The sequence below is a fragment of the Canis lupus genome, chromosome 21 (assembly GCF_048164855.1).
Source record: "Canis lupus baileyi chromosome 21, mCanLup2.hap1, whole genome shotgun sequence".
NCBI lineage: Eukaryota > Metazoa > Chordata > Mammalia > Carnivora > Canidae > Canis > Canis lupus.
In genome coordinates this window covers 17,403,405-17,427,405 of record NC_132858.1, presented here as the reverse complement: position 1 = coordinate 17,427,405, position 24,001 = coordinate 17,403,405, and the positions used below count along the sequence as shown (strand labels likewise).

The following is a 24,001-nucleotide window of genomic DNA, read 5'->3' as shown; positions in this document are numbered from 1 at the left end:
GGCGTGTTCATCAAATGTTCACACACTCTTGGTTGGGGGTGGTGGTGGTCAATGAAATGTAGGCAGAAATGACATGTGTCTCTTCTAGGCAGAGGCCGTTAAGAGCTAGTGTTCCCTTGTCCCCTGTTGGATGCCATCTCTAAGGTAGAGGAAGGCTACTTGACTCACAGTGGTCTTTGTGACATGAACAGAAGTGAATCTTAATTGTAATAAGCCCCTGAGATTTGGGGGTTAATGGGTGAAGCGATGTAGCCTAGCACTGCCCCCTCCATTTCCTGCCATTGGTCCACACAGAGGAGAGGAGGGAGGACCCTATTCCCACAGAGTAAGCAGCACGAGTAAAGATGTGCCATGTTACAGGAGAAGGAGAGCATTGGTGTGGATGGACCCGAGGGTCCTTGCTCACAGAGGCCTAGAACATAGGGGTCAGGGTCACTCCCTTGAGTTCTGGCTCTGCCACGGACTGGCTGTGTGCTTTGGGCAAATTACTTCCAAGCCTTGGTTTTCTTAACTATAAATTGCAGGTGATCACAGCGCCCAGACTGGCCAGGGGGGCTGCTGTGAAGGTTGGGTGAGTGCTTGCTCAGTGCCTAAATTAGGGTTAGTGCCTGATTAAAATCAGCTGTGCTAAATCTGTCATTGTTATGCTAATGGAGGACTGGGAGGCAGATTTCAGGGCAAACTGAAGAGCTTTCCATTCTTACCCATAATCTGGAGCCTAAGATAGTAAAATGTAGGAGACAAGGACCTAGAGAGTCTTGAGGGTACCTAGAGAATGAATTCATCCACCGTCCAACAAACTAAAAAAAAAAAAAAAAAAAAAAATTCATTCTCTGAACATGAGGGGGTCTCTAACCAACAGGGCGATAGGGCCTGAACTGCTGGACTTATTGGAGAACCTTTCTTTCTTTTTTTTTTTTTTTTAAATTTATTTTTTTTTGGTGTTCAATTTACTAACATACAGAATAACCCCCAGTGCCCGTCACCCTTTCCTGTCCTGCTGCCTCCTTCAGAGGAGCTAGGAAAAATAGCAAGGCCAGGAAGGGAGCCAAGGCCAGTGACTTCTTGGTAGGAAGCAACAGGAAGCACACATCGAGGCTAAGTGCCTCTCCTAGGGGCCCTGTGTGAGGAGCTCGGTGGGGACGGGTGGTGCCACCTTTGTCCCCGGGGAATTGTGGTCTGGGGGTCTCCGGCTTGCAGTCCGCCAGGCCTGAGAAGCCAGGCGGCACTTCACTGAAGTTACATCTCAGAGGCCTGGGAGTGGGAAGTACCGCCCTGTGTCTGCAGCCACATGTCTGACAGCCTCCTGGGAGCACCGGTGAATGGGGTGGTGAAGTCCTGTCAGGGTGAAAGTGGGGTGTCTTGTCTACCCAGAATCCATTTTCCTGTCTCTTGGTTTTCTGAGCCAGCCCTAAATCTATAGGTTCAGCAGGGCTGACTCTGTGTCCAGCTCCAGGGCCTGACCATTCACAGTATCAATACTTCCAGGCTACTGTGACAGCTTCACAGCTTGTGAACTTTCATTTGAACCCTTGGGGGATAGAATCTCTCTTTTCACAGGACTCACAGGGAGGAGGCTATGGGCTCTGACCTTCTGGAAGCTCATAGGTCCAGGGAGAAAAATCTGCCTATGGCTAATATAGCAAAGCACAGTATGGATAGAACAGAGACTGCATCCCAATGCTACTGTGTGCAAGCCCCTGGACCCAACCGGGCCTGAAGGCCACCTCAATGTTTTAGTTATGTGAGAGCCCTGATTGTTACCCTTGGTTCTCCAGAAAAGCATTTTTGGCTATCTGAATCCTATTGGGGGCAGGGGAGGGGGGGAAATCTCACCACCAGGATGCATGTCCACTCTCCACTCTTGTTCTGGGTTCACAATGGGTTGCTCACTCTGTACCAGCTTGTGGGCTGGGCTCCTGGGGTAGAAACATGAATAGGACTTGAGCCTTAGCTCCAAAGGCTCAGAGTCGAGAGACGATGACAGATATAACTAGAACGGCTCAGCGTAAAATGTGCTGAGATAAAATAAAACCTGTCATGGGAACAAAGAGAAGAAAGGGAGCCTGGATCTCAGCGGGAGAGGCATGTTAAGTGAGGCTGTTGAGAGGAGGTGATATTCATCGTTTTCAACAGGTATTTATGGGGCATCTGCTCTGTGCCGTATACTCTGCTAGGCACTGGGGGTGTAAAGGACATGGTACCTGGCCTCAAGGCACTGACAGTCTGGTGGGAGCGGGGGTCCCCCAACTTCTCTGAATATCCCACGGGTACCAGACAGGATGGTGGTGCTGTCAGAGCAAATAACCAAGGAACAGGACTTGGCTTTGGGATGTAGGGGAGGTTTCTCTGAAGAGGAAGGAGGAGCAAGGACTGAGCAGGACAAGTGGGGACGGGGAGGCATCCTCGGCAAAAGGAAACAGCATCTGTGAAGGTTCCGTGGTGGGAAGGGGCAAGACAGCCAAACAGACACGACAGATTAGTGGACTGTTTAACTGTGAAGGGAGGCCCCGTGATCCGTAACGCCAACGGCTGTCAGGCTCCTGAGCGAGACAGGGTGTGTCACACGGGCTGAATCATGTCCCCCCTCGCTCCCAAATCCACATGTTGGAGCCCTAACGCCCCAGGCCTCAGAACGTGAGGAGATGGGGTCTCGGGAGAGGTAAGTACGTTACAATGGGGTCACTGAGGGTGGGCTTGAACCCAGTATGCCCGTCCTCACACGCAGGAGATATTTGGACACAGACACCTGTGGAGGGAAGACCCAGGAGGTCAGCCACCCCCGCCCCTAGCCAAGAATAGAGGTCTCAGAAAGAGCCGAGCCCGCTGACACCCCGACTTCCTCCGGCTTCTGGCCTTCAAAGCAGAAAAAACAAATTTCTGTCATTTGAATCCCCCCGTCCGTGGAATCTGCCCCGGCAGCCTGAGCAGACCGGGCAGGAGCCGCGTGGGAGGCGTGCAGAGGCACCAACGCCCTGGTCACGGCCCCCCACCGTGCGGCAGGCCCCTCTCTGCGCCCCCCCCCGTGGCCCCCCACACTCCCTGCTCCCTGAGCCCCCTGAGAGGGCGGCCTGCAGCCTTCTCCCCCTGGAAGCAGGTGACAGAGCGGGAGAGAGAGACAAGCCTTGGGAACAAAGGGGCTTTGTCCTCTTCCCGCTTCCTTCACCTGAGTTGGGATGTGGGCGAGTGAAGGGGGACATCTCTCCCACTAGGCTGGGGTCAGACGTTCTGGGTTCTCCTGACCCCACCGCCCCCTGGCTGCGTGACTTTGGAAAAGTTACCGACCCTCTCTGTGCTTCACCTTTCTCATCACGGAGACGGGAATAATGAGTTGTTGTGGAGATTCAGTGAATGTGTAGAACAGTGTCTGGCACAGAGTGAGGGCATTAGGGTTGCTCCCCTCGTGGAATCTCATTTTTTTTTTTTAAGGATATGCAGTTAATTAATTAATTAATTTATTTATTTATTTATTTATTGAGACACATACAGAGAGAGAGAGAGAGAGAGAGAGAGGCAGAGACACAGGCAGAGGGAGAAGCAGGCTCCATGCAGGGAGCCCGACGTGGGACTCGATCCCGGGTCTCCAGGATCACGCTCTAGGCTGCAGGCGGCACTAAACCGCTGCACCACTGGGGCTGCCCAGAATCTCATTCTTAACAGGAGAGAAATGTTCCCTTACCATTATTTGACATTCTCCTTGTCTCACATGTACTTCTCATTTTGGTCTATATAACAACTCCGGGAGCTTGGCCCCATGCTTCCCCATTTTATAGATGGGAAAACTGAGGATAAGGAGATGGAATAATTTGCCCAAGACTGCCAGTAGCTGTGGTGCTGGGATTCGCCTCTGTGAGTCGAACATGGGTGCTCACGCTCCTAATCACGGGGCAGTGCTGTCCAGTAGAACTTTCCATGGGGACGGAGATGTTCTGTAGCTGCCTATCCCATATAAGTAGCCCTAGAGACCTCCTTGCATGTGGCCAGGGTGACAGAGGAACTGAATGTGTAATCAAGTTAATTTATAAGTAATTACAATTAAAATCTCGATAGCTCCCTGTGGCCTTGGCTCCCGTGTTAGGCGGGCAGGGCCCTGGGCCATGGAGCCTCCAGATTGTAGCGCAGGCTCTGTTTCACGGCTTGCAGGTGAGCGAAGAGGGGATTGTCCAGACCCCTGCAGCTACCAAGCCAGGTTGCAACGCCCTGCTCCTGGCCTGAAACCCAGGCTTCCGGCCAGTTCCAGGCTCTTCCCTGCTGGGCCTGCAGAGAACAGGCTGCCCACTCCCGAGAAAAGGTCAGAGAATTTTTTTTTTTCTGTGGTGGACACCGGACCCCCGGTTTCCCTAATGGGTGGTGGGAGGGGAGGCTGAGCACCCTCCCTTGAGCTCCCCTTACTCCTCACCCTTTCAGGCCCTGAGCTCCACTGCTCCAGCAAGAGAGAGAGAAACCGGAGGGGAAGCCGAGCTCGAGCTCCTGCACTTCCTCTCTGAGCTGGAAGCTGCGCTGGCCAGCGTTCAAGACTTAATTAGCTGCAATAACTGAATAATCATCTTTAAGATGATAGTGGTAAAGCTCACGAGCATCCCGTCGCCAGCTTGACTGTGCCAAGCTGGCTGGACTGAGCAGGATGACTCAGTGCCCCATGGAGGCTCCCCTGCCTGTGATTCTCTGCGTGATGGGAGAGGTGAGGTTCAACGTCTTTGGGGGGGGCCTGCTTCCACGTCTGTGGGATGGAGACTATACCCACTGAGCAAGGCGGTTGTCAGGAGTCAGTGAGAGGCTTGGATGTCCCAGACAAAGGGACCCTGGTACTTGCTGCTGAGTGACCTTGGGCATGCCACTTCATGTCTGCAAGCCTGCTTCCTTCTCTGGAAAATGAGCACCCACCTCTGAAGACTGTCTGGGAGGCTTGAGTGGGCAGGTGTGCAAGCAGTGCTCGGCCCCAGGGCCCGGCACACAGCAGATGCTCTGCAAATATCACTTTTCCCCCTTTTTGGTTTTCTTTTGTCTTTCTGCTGGATCTTTGGAGACATTCCTCGTTTGGGATGAGAGGGAAAGACTTGGTAGGAAGTTTGGAAGGAGCTGATGTTCCAGAAACAGTTCTCTTTCCTGATACCTGTCAACACTCCTCTGGTGGTGTAGAGTTTCGGGGTGCTGGGGCCTTTGAGGTTTAGGACGAGAGCAGAAGACACAGTGTGCAAGCTCCTTTCCAGGACCCATCGTGCATGTTCTTCCCTGGAACCCGAAGGAGGGAAAGGCCTCCAGAGCCAACAAGTTCCTTCCCATAGAACTATTAGGTTGGACGATGGGAAGTGCCATTTTTCTAGGTCAAAAGTTGGCTGAATATAATAAGCAAGCCTTGTGAAATAAATAAGACCACTTCACTTGACTTTAATTAAGTCTGCATTAAGCCATGTGCTGCTTTATGCATCTATTTAAGGACGTGAGAAAAAAAAGTATAAATGTTTTAATAATGAGATTTAAATAGCCCTTCAAAGCACAAGAGGAGAGAGGCCGTCAGGCAGGATCTAACTGATTGCCAAGTAATTTATAAGAAAATGATTAATTCAGGATTTGAAAAGAGGGAGAGGCTGCTCCCGAGTAAATGGAGTGATGGGCAGGTTAGCAGACACAGCTGGGGTTTCAGTTTGTGTCTAGAGGGATGGTTAGAGCTTCAATAGGCAGAGAGAGGGGTCAGACCGATGCTTCTGGCAGAGTGGAACAGCACAACCTAGGTCCAGGGACTCCATCCCTGGGGCAGGGAGACGGTGTCTGGCAAACATGTCTGCACCTGACCCCATCCCGGTGACAGAGTGGGTACCAGTACACACTGGATAAAAGAGTGAATGGATGAGCAGATGGAAAATGTGTGGAGGTGAGTGAGCTGACCAGTCCTTTGGGGGCCAGTGGGCCAGTGGGAGATAACACTGTCAAGTTTGGTTGTGGCGGCGGGGTCGGGGGGTGTTCTGAACACAGATGAAGGAGTTTGGAAATCACTCAGAGGAGACCACCTGAGTTCTCCACTCTGAATGAATTCAGCAAATACCTATTATGTGTCACGTTAGTTCTAGAGGTGAGAGAAAAGCCTTGGAGCATCTCCTAATTTGCTGATTTTAAGGTGAGGTTGTCCTAGCAAACGGAGGCCACTCTCATTAGTCCGGATACCTTAGAGGACATTGCAGTCATGAACGACTCTGGGTTTCCGGGGGGCTTACAGCAATGCAGGCCTACCTGTTGCATGTGCTCCACCCCAGCTTGGCGGTAGCATTGCCCCACGGCATCTTCATCCCAGGACCTGGCTGAGAGGGCAGCCTATATCTGGGACAGAGGAAAATAAATCCTGGTAGGCCGCGTGCCGGGTCCCTCTGCTTCTGCTTAGGAGTGACACATTTCCTGGCTAAAGCAAATCACTGGGCTGAGCCAGATGTCAGAGGGGTGGGGAAGCCTAATTCCCCTTTCCCCAGTAAATATATTTGAATAACAAAACTACCAGTTTCTCACTGAGATTTTGTGTCAAGAAAGAGTAAGCTGGCCTGGGAGATACATAGTAGTAGGGAGAGGGATGATCTGGGGATTCATTCCTGGGTTAATCTGAGTTTTGTTTTGTTTTTTGATTTTATTTATTTATTTATTCATGAGAGACACACAGAGAGAGACAGAGACATAGGCAGAAGGAGAAGCAGGCTCCCTGCAGGGAGCTTGATGTGGGACTTGATCCCTGGATTCCAAGATCACACCCTGAGCCGCCCTGAGCCGCCCTGAGCCGAAGGCAGAGGCTCAACTGCTGAGCCACCAGGTGTCCCAATCTGAGTTTTGTGATCCTGCCCGTCACACCCCTCCTGCCTCAGGCTGAATAGAAGTCACTTTTACTTATGTAGCCAGTCTTGGCCAGATTCTGGATAGTTCTTTAGAGGGTGGGACAGGCTACCTAGTTTGGGGGACCCAGTGCCAGATGAAAACGTGGAGCCTCTTGTACAAAACTCATTAAGGGTTTCAAGGCACTTGTGTCTCTGCCTCTCTCTCTCTCACTGTGTGCCTATCATAAAAAAAAAAAAAAATTCAAGGCACTGACAGCAAAGGCAGAAAAACCACGCATGATGAAGCATTTTTGAGTGTGGGCACTGTGCAGCCGTATACAGGTCGTGCAGCCATGAAGCTGGCCCTGCGTATAGGTAACCGCTGGTTCCATCAGGTCCAGGCAGGCTACAGCTTCCCTCTCCTCAGCCTTTCACTCAGCCTTCCTCCTCTCTTTTGTGCAAAGCTGTCCATTTCTCATTGGCCTGACGACTGTTTCCTTCCCACTCCCCATGAACGCTTATTTATGTTTGAGAAGCGCTCCGTGAATTGCATGCAGGCCCAAAGGAAGAAGCAGGAAATGGATGGGGCTGGGGGCAAGAATGTGAGGCTACATCAGGGTGGTGGCATTCCTAGCAGCCCTCACCTTGCTCTCCATGGCAACTGCTTGGAGACACCATGCATCCAAACTCCATTCCCTTCAAACCCCCCGACTTGCTCCCCTTACTCCTGTTCATCCATCAGATGAGAACAGGCATCTTCTCAAACCCACTTCTTCTTCGGACCTCCCAACGGGTGGCACAGATCCCAACCCCCCAGGGAGGCAAGGCTGCTGTCCCGCTGCTGAAAGTTGATCCTCCTCTGCTTTGGATCGCTCCCTCGCCTGGCCTGTCCTTGATCCCTTTCTGCCTTCATCCGGTTCATTCCTTCTTTTGACTGGATCTTTTCTGTTGACTTTTATTTTTTGAAATAACAGCTCTGCTGAGATATACTTCACATGCCATACATATAATTGGCCTGTGTAAGTGTAACAACCTAATGGTGCTTAATGTATTCAGAGTTATGCAGTCATCTCTATTATCAATTTTAGAATGTATTTATAGCTCTGCACCCTCCCCCCGCCAGCAATTATTTCCCTTCCCACCTCCTCTCCCTGACTAGCCCTAGGCAGCCATTAATACTTCCTGTCTCTGTAGATTGGCCTATTCTACACATTTAAAATGAATGGAGTCCTACAATGTGGGATTCTTTGTTACTTTTTTCACTTAGCATAATGTTTTCAAGAATCATTCAGGTTGTAGCATATATCAATTATTTTTTTTTTTATTTTTTTTTTTTACTGCCAAATAATATTCCGTGTGTGGCTATACTACACTTTACCTGATGGACATCTGGGTTTGGATCCACTTTTTGGCTATTAGGAATAATGTTTATGTGAACATTTGTGTGCATGTTTTTGTATGGCACGTTTTCATTTCTGTTGGGTATATACCTAGGAGCAGAATTGCTGGATTATATGGTAATTCTATGTTTAACCTTTTGAAGAACCAGCAGGATGTTTTCCAAAGTGACTGCTCCATTTCCCACTCTCACCAGGAGCGTGTGAGATTTCCAATGTCTCCACATCCTTGCTAACACTTGTTATTGTCTGTTATTTTATTTTATTTTATTTTATTTTTTTTATTACAGCCCTTCTTGTGGGTATGAAATGGTATCTCACTCTGATTTTGCTTTATGGTTAATAAAGCAAATGTGATGCTTTGAATGTAATGTTAGTGATGGTTAATATGGTTAATGATATAGTTTTGGTTAATGATGTTAACCATTTTTTCACACACTTATTGGCCATTTGTATATCTTCTTCAGAAAAATATCCATTAAGATCCTTTGCCAATGGGATGCCTGAGTGGCTCAGTGGTTGAACATCTATCTGCCTTTGGCTCAGGGCCTGATCCTGGATTCCTGGGATGGAGTCCCACATCGGGCTCCTTGCATGGAGCCTGCTTCTCCTCCCTCTGCCTGTGTCTCTGCCTCTCTTTCTGTGCCTCTCATGAATAAATAAATAAAATAAAAAAAAAAGACCCTTTGCCAAATTTTTTTTTTTAAAGATTTTACTCCACACTCAATGTGAGACTTGAACTTCTAACCCCGAGATCAAGCTCCACCAACTGAGCCAGCTGGGCACCCCTTCTTTGCCAATTTTTAATTGGGTTGTCTTTTTATTATTGAGTGCTAATAATCCTTTATATATTGTAGACATAAGACCCTTATCAGATATATGGTTGTCAACATTTTCTCCTGCTCTGTGGGTTGTCTTCTTATTTTCTTGATGGTCTTCTTTGGAGCAAAATTTTCAGTTTAAATGAAGTCCAATGTATCTATTTTTTGTTGTTGCTGCTTGTGCTTTTTGATGTCATATTTAAGAAACTGTTACTTAATCCAAGGTCATGAAGACTTACGCCTATGTTTTCTTTTAAAGTTTCATGGCTTTAGTTCTTACATTTAGGTTTTGGTCCATTGTGAGTTAATTTTTGTCTATGGTGTGAGATAGGGATTCAGCATCATTCCTTTGAATGTGGATATTCAGTTGTCCTCACATTTGTTGAAAAGATTTTTCTTTCCCCATTGAATTGTCTTGGCACTCTTGCCAAAAATCAGTTGACGATAAATGCAAGGGTTTATTTTTGGAGACTGTATTCTAATCCACTGATATATATGTCTATCCTGTCTTTATGTTAGTACCACATGGTCTTTATTACTGTCCTGACCTTGCCAAAGGCAGACCTGAGCCAAAGGCAGACGCTGGAACACTGAGCCACCCAGGTGTCCCCGCTAATGAATTTTTCAGATCAGCTATCACACTTTTAAATTTCAAATTTTCCATTTGGTTCTTTTAAAAATATATATAATCCTTATCACTTTATTGAGAGTCTCTTCTTGATGGAACATTGTGATCCTATCTCTTATTTAAGCACGATCCCCTTTACTTCTCTGAAAATATTTATAAAGGTTGCTTTGAAGTCTGTTACAGTTGACTTCTGGGCTATCTCACAGATAGTTTCTGTTGCCGCTTCTTTCCCTCCCCTCTGCCTTGCATGGGCTACACTTTTTAGTTTCTTTGCATGTCTTGTAATTTTTCCTTGAAGTCTGGACATTTTAGGTGATATTCTATAGAAACTCTGGAGATTATAGTCTGTCCCTCCCTGGTTTGTTTCTGTTGTTGCCATGTGTTTGTTTAGTGACTTGGCTGAACTATTTTAGTAAATTATACTTCTGGCTTAATATGAAGCCTGTGATATTGCTCCTCACAGAGTGTAGCTTTGGGCATGCACATGGTCATCCTGGGATGGTGGGTTTTAGCAGGGCTCTCTTTGATAGTCTCTTTCTCTAAAATCTCTATTAAGCTGCTTGCCTTTGCTATTATCACATCCAGCTCTTAGCCTCCACTCATTTAATTTTGCTTGCTCTATTGTTGTTGACAATGCCCTGGGGGTGTATATTGCTCTGCAGTCTGATCCAATTAGATTTGGGCACCTTTGCAAAGGTAGCTTTAAAGGCAAGTCTTTGAGGTTTGTTTAGACCCAGGAGGGCTCTTCTTAGCTATCTCTTAACCTGATTCTCTCTGGTAAGCTAGCTGGCCTATGATTTAGCTTGTTGCTCTAATGGATCTACTAACTTCCTCTTAATTGCTTACTTCCAAAATCTTCATTGCTTTTGTGAGCACTCTTACTTGAAATTCCCCACACTCCATTTCATATAAATTCAGTCTCTGTGGGAAGAGCTTTGGAGCTCTCCATCCTCATCCTAGGTGAAATCTCTGAACCATTTCTTTAGGGGTGAGGGATGGGATGGTCACTTCTTTTGGAATGATGATCCTGAGTCAGGAGCAGGGCACTGAATGATGATGGCAGCCTCTAGTCTTCTCGGCTTCTTCTCCTGGTATGGAACCTCCACCTTACAACTGAATTGGGGTGAAAGCAATCAGGGTTCCCATATTCTTAGCCTGCTGTGCCTGGGGTTAAGCCCCTGATCTAGGAGAAGAACTAAGTAGAGGGAGTGAGCCCCCAACAGTTTGGCCACCTTTGCCAGGAGGTTAGCCTCTGCAGCTTGGAGTTTGGGGACATGAGAAATGCTAGTGGTCTGCCTTTCCCCGCAAAATACACTATTCCTGGACTGGGAACTTAGGGGAGAAAGAGGACCACCTTATTTACACAACCTGCTCAGATTGGAGCTTCCATTGTCTTGTTGAGATGAAGAGTTGGGGAGGGAAGCTCAAGTTTCATAGTCTTCCTGTACTTACTGAGATTTAGTTCTTAAATAAGTGTTTCTTAGTGTGCTGTCCTCTTTTATGATGACAATTTCCAGAGACTTCTAGTGGTTGGGTTTAATGATTTTCACCAGTGATGGTTCTTTCCTGGGGAGTGGGTCCATGACATTCCTCACCCTGCCATCCCAGAAGCCCCCCCCTTAGCTTTAACACAAGCTCAAGTCTTTTCCATTAAAAAAATTCTGTCTTTAGCTTTAACTACTGCTCAATTTTTGCTTTCACTGTCAAAACTGGAGTAAAAGTACTGCATTTCCTTCATTCCAGCTTTTTCCTCAATCATTCCAAACAGGTTTTCCAGGCCCACTGGTCCTGAGGGAGCAGCTTATATCCTGAGGTCACTGGTGCCCCCACATCATGTCATTCATCAGTACTTGTATCTCATCTTATTTGATCTGTCAGTAGCATCCCAACACTACTGACTCTTCCCTCCTATCTTTTCCTGGGTTCTGTAGACTTGGCACCCACTTGGGTTGCCTCCTATGCCCATGGCTGCTTGCTCTTGGCCTCCTTTATTGGCTGGTTCTCCACTCCCAGCCGCTAAAGGAGTAGAGCTCCTCATGTCTCTGGCATGGGCTCTGTCTTAGTTACCAATTGCTGAGAAACAAATCACCCCCAAACCTAGTAGCTTAGAAAATAAGCATTTATTATCCCATGGTTTCTCTGGGTCAGGAATCTGGCTGTGGCTTAGCTAGATGTCTCTGGAGTAAAGATTCCCAAAGCTGCAATTAAGGTGTTGGCCAGGGCTGAATAATACTCTGAAAGGACTGTAGAATCTGCTTTCAATATCCCTCATGTACTTATTGGCAGGATTCATTTTTTCATGGGATGTTGGATTAAGTGCCTCAGTCCCTCCCTGGCTCTTGGCTAGAGGCCTCCTTCAGGTCCTTGCCATGTGGGTCTCTCCGTAGGGAAACTTACAACATGGAGGTTGACTTCCCTCAGAGCAGGTGATTGAGAGAGAGGACATATGAGATGGAAGCCAGTCTTTTTGTGACTTGATTTGGAAGTGACATCCCATCACTTTTCTTATATTCTAACCCACATTCAAGGGAAATTGCATAAGTGCATAAACACAGGAGGTAGGGATGACTGGGGCCATCTTAGAAGTTCCCTTTTCTTCTCCCTCTCTACCCTTTCTAGACCACCTCAGACACACTTGGACTTTAATTACCCAGCCACAAAGAAGAGGGAGATGATTCACAAACTTATGTTGTCAGTCCAGGCCTCCCCTCTGACTTCCAGGCTCACATCTCAATTCCCATTTCACTCAGATTTCTCAAAGGCTGCTCAAAAGTAAAATGTATGAAACTAGACTCATGGGTTTTTCCCCAAATCTGGTCTTCCTATGTGTTAGTTGTAGTTCAGTGAAGTATAGTACAGTGAAGCTGTGAGATAAGACAATGCGTGGCTCAGCTCTGCTCCACACGGTGTCCCCCTGTTTGCCATTCCTCCACATGGTGTCTTCATCCACATGGTCAATGCTGGCTCATTAGCCCCACACCCCTGTTTCAGGAAGTGAAGAGTAAGCAATGTCCCTTTTGGAGGTTATGACCCGGATAGAATACATATTATTTCTACCCATACCCCATGGACAGTTAGAGAATAAGCTGTTGAGAAGGAGGGTGGACATACCAGTCTCTAGTCATGCAGCTGTGACCCCAGTTGATGCACTGGAGAGGGGGCAGTCATATTACTGGGCTCCCCTCAGGGCAACGTCTGAGGCAGGGAGCTACTATAGTCTTCTTTTATTAGGGAATCAACTCCAGAGAATAGGAATAAGTCACAAGGGGACCGTCACAGAAAGGAGGGAGAGGTAAGATGATCATGCATATTGTGAACCAGCCAATCTGTAGGACTACTATCCTAAACGGTATAAACTGCCCCTGAGGACCAGCCCTCTGGGAGAGAACACAGGAAGAATTTCTCCACTGGCTTGTTTTCCACTGGTCAACGTTTCATCCCCTGGGGTGCTAACTCTCTTGCGTTTCTGAGTTTGCATGGAGTCTGCAAGGACATGGGCAGCAGGGATATCAACAGGGAAGCCCCCAGAGTGGGAGGCCAATAGGCACGGCATGGGCCAGAGACGAGGAGCCGCTAGGCTGCCTGCTTCGGGCTCATTAGAGCCCTTGCAGAGCTGGGGCAAGGGGAGGGGAGGCTGAGAAGATCTGAACCCGTGACAAGACTCTCATGCAGTCTCTAAGCAGATATCAGGGTTTGCTTACCGCTTCCTGTCGCACCCTGTTCCATGAGTGACACCCCATTCATTTAGTCCCGTAAGGGAGAAACCTAAGAGACACTCACACTTCCCTTTTCCTTATGCCTAGATCCAATCCAAAATATCTCTGAAATCTGTTCACTTCTCTCCATTTTGAGTATCACACTCTTAATCAAAGCTTCTATCGCCTCTCACGGGAACAAATGTCTTCTAAATGAACTCTTGTCCTTCTTCATATCCATTCTCCATGCACAGCCAGAGCGGCTTTTCTGTAACACCAGCTGGATCTTGTCACTGTGCCCTGCTAATTAAAACCCTTCTACTACTCTCCATTTCTGGGAGGATAAAGGCAAAGCTCCTTAGGGTGGCCCACAAGGCCCCATGTGGCTTGGTCCTTAGCCTCCTCTTGCAACACAGTCTCCACTGTCCTCACCTACCTATTTTCAGCCTCGGCTTTCCCAAGCTCCGGCTGCCTCAGGACCTTTGCACGTGCTCTGCCCCAGGTTTGCTGTAATTGTTTGTCATCTTTTTCCCCTAACTGCCTTCTCATCTTGAAGCTCTTGGGGGCAGTAATCATTTCCTCAGGGGAGTATTTCTTGACTTTTCTAAGTCAAACCTTTCTTGTATATGTATCCAGTCTTGGATTCTTCATTAGAAGACTAAGTATGTATTTTGTATTTCAGGAATTGATGAAACAGAGTCGCTCCTAATTTTTCATAACATGCTATTTGGCTTTTCAAAAACAAAATAACATCGAAGAAGTCATCGTGGGCAAGACAAGACTTTTGGGGGATTTCATTACACTTGTCTTTTTGTTGTTGGTTTGTTTGTTTTAATTTTAAATTACGGAGGATGTCATAGTCTTTTCAGTACTTGGAACCTCTACATGTTTTCACCCTAAAACTCTGGCTGTGGATACAACTCCTTCATTGTTTCCCACTGCTATAGCTTAACTTTTCCTATGTCAGTTAGCAGATGCCGGTCTTCCCCACTAGTCTCTGTTTTTCAAAGGTAAAGGCCTCGGTAGTGTTTGGGATCACCACCGAGCTTAGCATAGGGTCCCCACAGAGGAAAACGCAACGTTCATTCATTAAGTGAGTCTCTGGAGTCTGTAGCTCTCACCCTGGCATGGCCACTCATGGGCTCTATCCTTGTTCCTTTCTGTGCCCAAGTTCACCTGTCTTATCAGAATAGCTGTTTCTGAGACAAAGGAAAAATCTTTCCAGAAAGAGAAAGAGGAAAAGAGAGAACACACACACACACACACACACACACACACACACACACACCACACTAGAAAAACATACATTAAGTTAGATCTCTACGTAGCCTCCAGGGTCCCAGGGCTAAGATTGCAGCAGCAGCTTGGACTGGTTCTGAACGAAGTATATTTCTATGCTCACACTTCTTGCCTGGGCCCACTCAATTGTGTGTCCCACGCTAAAATTTGTGGGTGGAGTGGGAGACATTTCAGTACAAAGTCCGTTGAGATAAAAAGTTCAGACAAGAAATTCTAAGAAATTCTGCGGTTGTTGTCATGCAAGTTACCACACGGCGGCAGTAGGTGCTCAGTAATGAGATTCTTGCCTCCAGGACTTGACCAACTTTTTTCTTAATCCATTGTCAGTTTATTTTAAAAAGTTTCCTAGTCCATAATTTTCTTTAATAAAAGAGTCACACTTTTCACTTTGCTATGTTTTTACGCAGTGACGTGCTTGAGGGAGTGTCACGAATAACACTGAGGATGATTCAGTGTCTCTGGTTTTCACCCAAAGTGGAAATGACAAGAACATTTCTTTCCTTACATGAGTGTCATAACGTGATATTAGATAATTATCGTGCAATGTAACCACATTTCAGGAGATAACATGTGGCTCAAGACGCTGAGCTGAGTGTAGGGACCTACTGCTCGATTCCTTTGCAGACTTGGGCACCTGAGCTAGCTGGGTTCTTGGACCCGCTCAGCCTCAGAATCATCAGCTGATTGGACTGTGGGTAAGTCCCCTGTGCTAAGGATCCTTCACACAAATTGCACAATTGAAAGATTCTGGGGTTGGTAATTCTAGGTGCCATGGCAACCCAGAGGAAGGAGAGGTCTGGTTGACCTAAGCACCACCCCCTGCTGGGGACTCAGCCTGCAGGGTCTCTGCCCAAGACACCAGTGCTGGGAATCAGGCGCAGGGGAGGTCAAGACTGAGTACCAGCTCATTCCCACCAGATGTCAGCATCTCCCAGGTCAAAAGCACCCAGCAGATACCAGCCTGGCGAGGATGGAGCTTGGGAGGCAGCTCTGTGCCCTGTCTGGGAGTGACCCTGGTGTCCAGTGCCTACCTCCATCTCCCCAACCACTCCTGAGACTAGGAGCAGTCACAGGGACAAGAGATGCTGCAGTAACAGCCTCATGCCTCCTTGGCAAAGGCAGACTGCCACTGGATACCTGTGCTACCCGAGGAAAGGAAATATGACTTCACCGTTGGTGCAAGATGATGACCTACACACTGTGCTCTTAAGACTGCGGACCGGGGAACCAGCCATCCTGGGTTTGAATTCTCCTTCCAATACTTAGAAATCGGGGAACTTAGACAAGTTTCGTAATGTCTTTGAGCCTCGGTTTCTGCATTTGTAAACTGAGAATATCATCGTTCCTATTGATCTTAACCGACCCTCTGGGTCTCTTTCGGCTAATTGTGAGGATTTAAATAAGATCACTGTCATTTGCAATGTTTGCTGAGCAAATCTCTCTGCCGGGCATCGGGCCTAGTCTTTTTGTCTAGTATCTTATAATTCTGACCACTGCAGTGGGTTATTACCTGATTTTATGGTTAATGAAACCAAAGCTTGGAGGGATAAAGTAGCAGAGCTAGCATTTGAGACCAGATGTTTTGCCTTCAGAGTTCACTCTCATAATCAGTGCAAAGCACGTCGGTCTTACAAATGAGCCTGTTGCTGTCATGGCCCTGTGAGCCCTGACGGCAGCCCTGGGTGAGGTTTTCATCACTCACCCCATGGTGCAGGCAGATGGGTTACATGGCTGGTGCCGCCCTGCCGTGCGGGAGAGCCTCGGAGGTTCCCTGCCACGGAGCAGGTTCTACTAGGGTGCAGAAGCAGGGCCCTGCGTTGGGAGAGCATACCTGGGCGGTGAGCTTGCAGGCTTCTGGAGCCAAGGTCAGGGGTTCAGATCCCCTCTCTGTTTCTTGTAAGTCGAGTGCTCCTGAGCCCATGATGTACGTTTCAGAACCTTGGTTTACTAATCCGTAAAATGGGAATCATGCTGGAAATCCTCTGCTGAATTTTTAGTGCAATTAGGAAAAATAATTTTTTAATGAAAACTACTTTGGGGAAAGCATGTAGAGGTGCTTACGCAGTGCCTGACAACTTTCCTATCGGGGTGTGATAAACTCTAACCTATCGCTACAAGTCGTGTTTACTTGGCACTGTAGCTTAGGATCCCGACTTGAGTCCTCCCCTCAATACAGAACTTTGGTCTGGACGACTGCATTTACTTTTCCATTCTTTTTCTTTTAGAGATTTTATTTATTTATTCATGAGAGAGACAGAGAGAGAGAGAGGCAGAAACACAGGCAGAAGGAGAAGTAGGCTCCCTGTGGGGACCCCAATGGGGGATTTGATCCCAGGACCCCGGGATCATGCCCTGAACCGAAGGCAGATGCTCAACCTCTGAGCCCCCCGCCCCGGTGCCCCCATTTCTCCTTTCTAATCTCCCGTCAGAGGTGCCTCTGGAATGGGTGTCTTAAACCTCAGAGCTGACTATTTAGCTCAGTGCTGCCCAACAGGAATATAATGGGAACTGCACATGTCATCAAAAATTTTCTAATGGCCACGTTAATCAATAAAGTAAGAGAAACATGTAAAATTCTTTGTAATAATATATTTTATTTACCCCAATAGATTCAAGATATTATCATTTGTGCATGTAATCAATATAACCAATTACTACTGAGATGTCTTCTGTCTCGTTTTTGTGGCCAAGTCCTTGCAGCCTGGCCTATGCATTCTACACCTGCAGCTCTTCTCCCCTGGCCCCGACCACATTCCAAGGGCTTGGTAGCCTCCTGGGCTGAGCGGTAACACACGGACGGTGCATGTCAAGCTTTTCCGTGTCACTTTAATGGCAACAAAATGGTGCTTGGCTTTTCCAGCTATCACTAACTTTCACCTTGAGACATTTTATTGATTTTTTTATTTTATTTTTTAATTTTAATTTTTATTTATTTATTTTTTTAAAGATTTATTTATTATGATAGACATAGAGAGAGAGAGAGAGGCAGAGGGAGAAGCAGGCTCCATGCCGGGAGCCCGACGCGGGACTCGATCCCGAGACTCCAGGATCGCTCCCTGGGCCAAAGGCAGGCACTAAACCGCTAAGCCACCCAGGGATACCCACCCAGAGACATTTTAAACTCTGGTTTGGATCTCTGCACCTTTGTGGAGTTTTTGCCTGCGCGGTGTCCCTCTGCCCCCCAGTTGGGTCCTTTACCATCCCGTCGAATCCTCACACGGACCCCATCAGGTAGATACTATAACGACTCCTATTTTACAGACAAGAAAGTCAAGGCTGGCCATGGCTCCCTGACCCGTGGCGATGTGACCTGCGGGCAGCGGTGCTGCGCTCTGGGCCCCTCTGCTCTGTGGAAGACGACACTGTGGAATGAGCGGTGCTGCACCCGGGTGGAGTGGGCTTTCAGGGGACAGGAGTGAGTGTCTGGGCAACAGAGGTATTCAAGAGGTCCTCAGACTGGGGTGCACTAGAGGAGATTTCCACATGGGATTGGAGCAGGAGGCAGGTTGGTGATCCTCTTTGCAGAAGCAGGGGTCGAGGAGGTGTCCCTGCTCCTGGGGAGGCTGGGCAGCCACGATGGGGTGCCGTCGTCTCCAGTGCCTGCTCTGGCCCCAGGGTGGAGGGCTTGACTTCCCTGTCCCTGGGTCGTGGGGGGCCTTCCCCACTCCAGAGCCCTCGTGCAGCCTGTGGCTGTTGGCGTTGGTCTTCTCCCCTGGAGGGCTTGGTCCCACATCCTCCCATTGTCAGCGCTCATACAGTACCTCATTAATTTAGACTCACTGTAAATATTTTTGGAAACACCCTGTTGCTCTCCTGAAGACTAGTAGGGCTGGGTGTGAGCGGGGCCAGGGTCCTGTCCGCCTCTTCCTGACCTCCTTCCGGCCTCTGCGCGGTTTCCTGTCCTAGCTGCCTCCTGCCCAAGCTCTCCTATGTCAGGCTAACAAAGGCGAGTGAGCTCCAAGGAGAAAGGCTTCCTCCGGACCTGATCTTTAGGGAAGGGAGGGGAAAGCACAGGGGCACAGGGGACAGTGGGTGTGACCCGGTGGGGACACCTGGATGAGTACCCCCCCCACCCTGGGGTCTCCTTTTCCTCATTAGTGAAGCTGAGCATGTGGGTAGATCACTGGCGGCAACCTTTGCACCCACAGAGACCACTTGGCTTGCTCTCCGTTCCCCACCCACCCCAGTGGCTTGTCATTTTGGAAGGGTCTGTTTATCTAATCCACTCTGTTTGTGAAATAATAATTGATTCATATTCTCAGTTCTTATTCATCAAAGCCGTCCTGAACACCAGGGGGTAAGCAGAGCCACCATATCCAGTCTTGAAAATCCAAGCTGGAGGGGCCGCTACTTGACATTTACAGAGGGTGGTGTTTTTTTTTTTTTTTTAAGATTTTATTTATTTATTCATGAGAGACACACAGAGAGAGAGGTAGAGATACAGGCCGAGGGAGAAGCAGGCTCCATGTGGGGAGCCCCATGTGGGACTTGATCCCAGGACCCTGGCATCACTCCCTGAGCCAAAGGCAGATAGATGCTCAACCACTGAGCCACCCAGGCATCCCGAGAGGATGGTCTTACTAAGGTGTCAGGGGTGACCTTCTTGCCCCCTACCCCCTTTACTGTCTCCTAGGGCTTCAGCTTGGGTGGGGGGTCAGTGACCTAGCAACTGGGTCCCCACACATTTACTAGAGGCCACCTAGTATAGGGAGGTGTGCTAAATAACTGGGGGAGGGTAATGTCAGGTGAGGGGTGAGGGGGTGGCTGGGGAATGTCAGGAAGTGTGTTCAGACCCCCATTACTCACAGCCTGATGAACAACCCGTTAGGTGGGGGCTGCAAGCCACGGCAGGGAGAAAGGGTTCTGATCTGGTTTTGCCTGTCATCGACCTGCTACACTGAGAGTCAGGTTGCCTCCCCTTTTTGACTGCTTTAGCAGGAAATCCACGTCTCCAACCGCCTCTGGGAGCCACTGCCGTAGTTCCCAGAATTGCCAGCTGGTTCAATGTCCTCATAGACAGGGACACTGAGGATCAGAGAGGGAAGAGCCCTGTCCAGGGTCACACAGCAAACGAATGGTTCGGTCAGAGTTTAGGGAGCATGGCAGTGCTCCGACGAGGCCCTCTTCTGGTGGTCGGCTCCGTCTAACGTTGACCCTAAGTGGCTGTCCGGGTGAGCTTGCTCTGCAGCCCATCTCGCTGTCGGAGCTCATTGAATCTGTTTTGCGTCCAGCTATTTTGTGTCTTCTCGGCTTCTAGAGCACATATGCAGGACATTGGGGACGTGGTCTGAACTGCTCACACAATTCAGCGTGGGCCCCGTGCCTCGGGTGGAATTTGGCTTATTGGAGCTGCTCAATAAATATTTGCCGAGTGAATGACTTAGTAGCCGAGATGGGACTGGCTCCTGGGCCTGCAGGTTTTCCTCCGTTTGCAGTCTGCAGAGCAGCCCCCGACCCTGCCCTGGGTCCTAGGCCTTTGGAGTACGCCCGCAAGTTTGAAGTAGCACCAAATGGCTGGGGGAGAAGGGGCTGCTGAGGGCTGAGGGGGGTCTGCTTTAATTGTCAGAGGCAGCTGGCCATTTGGTTTTGCTCAGATAAGCTGCTAAGGTGGGGCTCCTGTGTGTGTGAGTGCGTGCAGGGCTGCGGTGGGGGAGGGGGTGGTGTGAGGCTGGACAAAGGTGGGAGGAATCCCAGAGTGGGCTGGGAAGCCCCGTTTCGTCCTCATCCCTGTCCTTCCCTCCCCTTCCCCTCAGATAACACCACCAGCTGTTCAGCACACAGCTGTGCTTTCTCCTGGGAAGGGGAGAAGAGGCCCCCGAGGCCCTGGGTGAGTTCAAAGCAGACCTGTGAAGTGAGGGGGCTGGGGCAGGGCTGGGGGAGGAGGTGAGAAGTCAGCAAGGGGCAGAGAAAGACAGCTTCACTTTGATGTCCCCCCACCCAGAGCCTGGGGCAGGGGCTGGGCAGGTCCCTGCAGACCAGAGCCTTTGGGCCTTCTCCTTCACCCCAAGCCCTTAGAGACCCAGTGAACGAACCACCCTTTCCCATCCCTCCAAGGAGGAGGCTTTTCCAGTGCCTGAGCCCGGCACACACCGGCTTGTGAAAGCACGCACGCACCCGATGCACGCGCGTGCCCTGCGCACACTCATGTCCTGCTTGCTCACAAGCGGCCCCACGGCACACACGAGCCCTGCCCCTGAGTGCACATGCAGCCACACGCAGTCAGGGGCGGAGGGCCAAGCCAGTCTCCATTTCTAGGCCGGGGACAAGCTCAGAGCTGGGGTGGGGGAGGGCCATTGAATCACTGACTCCAGAGGTCCCCCGGCGGTCTGGGCTCTCCTCAAAGGGACCCGCAGCAGGTCTGGGGCGCTGCTGTGCCAGGAGCCGGTCATGCCAGGCTCCTCACAATACCCTGAAGAAATCTCCCAGGAGAGAGTGAAGTCCCCCGGGAGACCGATCAGCCTCTCCAGGGCAGGGCAGCCCCGGGGACACTGGCCAACAGCCTTGCCCTGGCTGCTGGTTTGCCACATGGCTCGGGGCAGATTATTCTGGGTCAGTGTAGCAAAAAAGGTGCCTTTGTTAATGCAGGGGAGCAGCCCTGGAGTGAAGACCCAGCCTTTCTCCCATATTTTCCCCCAAGCACATTCCTACAGCTTTAATTCAACAGGCATTTACCAGGCTCCAATCTGAGGTGGGGGAGGGGGTTACCAAAAAAAAAACAAAAAACAAAAAACAAAAAACAAACGGGTACAGGTGTCTGCCCAGGTGTGCTCTGCTGAGGCATTCCTTCTAAGCCCTGGGGGCACATGAGATCAGGCTTCCGCTACTGGTCCTCTTCACTAAACTGTCACCTGTGTTGGGTGGACAGGGACCTTGGGTCCCAGGCTGGGTGAGGTTGGCTGATTCTGCTCATTTCAGGCTGCCATTGCTGGGGACACTCAGGCCACCTGCTTCCAGCTGGCTTTTGGCTGGAGGTCAGATCTCATCCGTACTTCAGTCCAGCCCTAATCGGTAGCTACTTCCTAGTCTCGGCCCCCAATTCCTTCCCAATTTTCCCTAGTTTGGTTCCCCTGGTGAGAGCAACCGTTTCTTACCCCATCAGAGTCAGGGAACCTCGTGGCTTTCTAAAGAGATGGGCCCATAGCCTCTCCCACAGGGTCTCTATCTGGCTTAGGGTCCAAGTGGGAACAACTTGGGGGGGGAGGGGAGACCAGATTTGGGGAACACTGCGAGCTCACTGGCTCTCCGATGTTCCTAGCTGCAAAGGGCCTGGGTGCCCACATCTTTCTGGGAGAAACAAAGATCTGGATTACCTGGGGGGTCTTGACCTTGGCCTTTATCCTCGCATGTCCTGAGCAATTTTATTCATGACAGCTGCCATCAGTTGTGACCTGACCAGAGCCAGACTGGTTCCTGCACACCTCTCAGGCCCCTTGTGATAGGTCAAGGCTGAGGTAGTCTGACATGGTTGAAGGTTAACCATTTTCACCCAAGTTTAGGGTCAGATTAATGAAGACCATTGTTCCACCTGCACAGACTTCTATTAGACAAACATGCCGGAGCAAGCAGGCCCCAAACAATCCCTACCCTATGAGGTCAATAGAGCTCTCGGTCTGAAATCTGTGGGTGTCCTGACCACCGTTTTGCAGACTGCCAGGGTGCCAGTGGCTGGGTCCTGCTTGGCTTTCCTGCTGGCCTCAGGTGACCAGGAATCCTCTTTGGAGGTGGTTGGCCACGGGGCAGTTTCCGGACCATGCTATGGTGCCAACCCCCAATGATTGCCTGGCTGGGCTTCTCAGAACCCGTTCAATCAGGAGAGTGGGGAGGATCTCTAAAATATTTTAGTCAATCTTTAAAACATTTCTCTCAAGAGAGCTTATTTTAATGTGAATCACAGGTATCCTAGTGTGATCCTACATTTCTATGATGCTCAGCAGATGACAAACCTTGCCAATCTAAAAAGGGTTGAGGTTTCTTTTTTCTTTTCTTTCTTTCTTTCTTTCTTTCTTTCTTTCTTTCTTTCTTTTTTTTTTTTTTTTTTGCGGGTAGGTGGGTGGGTGGGAGAACTTGAGGTTTAGTCTATGTGCTCAAGCCTTGGTTCAAAATCTGGCTCTGACAATTACCAGCCGAGTGACCTTGGCTATGACCTCACTTCCCCGTGCCTTCGTTTCCTTATCCGTAAGTGGAGATTAATAGGAGTGCCTACTTTCCAAAGTCGTGCCAATTAAAGGAGATAGTAAGCACATATAAGATGCATGACCCTCTGAACCAGCTCCTTGTGAGTATTTGAGTTTGCAGACCCCTGCACGAGGGTTTCCGACCATCCCTCCTTTGAGACAAGGGATTCTTGTTTTATAAGCCTTTTACTTTGGATGGGGCCATGACTTATCTCCTGATTTTGTGCCATCTTATCCCTGCCCAACCTTAGACGGACTCCTCCACTCACGAGAGGTATACTTAAGAATGAAATCTTGTGTGGCCTTCCCTTGTTCCTGCCCAGAGGTCCTGGAAAGCTGAACAGATGGGGCAAAGTGAGTTTGTCCGGGACTGTGCCCATAGCATCCCCTCAGTGGCTGCCCCTCCCTTGCCTCCTCCTCTGGCTGCTGGTCTCACAGAGAGCTGGTCCCCGAAGATTGAAGTGTGTCTGAGGTTCCCAGAGCCTACGGGCTTTTCTTTCCACCAGCAACCAGTCCATCCATCCCTTAGCTCACTCCATCATTTAGTGATCACCTACTATCTGGTAAGCAGAGGCAGGTGCTTGGAAAGGAAGGAAAGCAAACCACAGAACTGTAGCGAGATTCATCCCTGTGACTTGGAGCAAGACATTTGCCTTGTTAGGCCTCCGTTTCCCCGCAGATTTAATCACCTGACTTAATGACTTTTGTCTGGACTTTCTTTCTCCTGCGACTTTGTCCTCCACCCTCTAAAACTTCCCAGGCCATCTGCAAACGGCGGCGGTCTGCCAACCTCGCATGAATCCTGGAGAAAGCCCCTTAACTGTGTCTGTAAACCATAAAAGTTTCCAGAGAGGGGGTCAAAGTGTGGAGGTGTAAAGGAGGATGGCCATGAGGGGGGGGGAAGAGAGGAGTGAGGTCTGGTCTGCGTGGGGGCTGGGAGGGCAGGAGGGGGAGGGTGGGGGCCAGACCCGCCTGCCTGCGGGGAGGGCTTGCCAGATGCTCAGAACATCCTGCGAAATCTCACACCCTCCTTGCCCCCCACCCGTCCTGGCTCCAGCTCGGGCTCCATTTCAATCTGCATAATTCGCCCCATTTCTAGTGGATGGGAGGGGGTGAGAATGGGAGGGTGAGGAGGTCTGTGGAGGGGCTGCTCCAAAGGCCAGAGGAAAGCAGAGCCCGAGGCTGAGGCTGGG

The 24,001-nt window shown here is 49.4% G+C and overlaps 1 long non-coding RNA gene across 1 annotated transcript; it reads left to right on the top strand.

The window, feature by feature from the left end:
* The first annotated feature begins 242 nt into the window (after nucleotides 1-242).
* Nucleotides 243-5,480, top strand: LOC140613441 (uncharacterized). Its single transcript, XR_012014478.1, has 3 exons — nucleotides 243-325; nucleotides 4,144-4,291; nucleotides 4,408-5,480. It is a non-coding gene; the product is annotated as an uncharacterized lncRNA (long non-coding RNA).
* The last annotated feature ends 18,521 nt before the right edge of the window (nucleotides 5,481-24,001 follow it).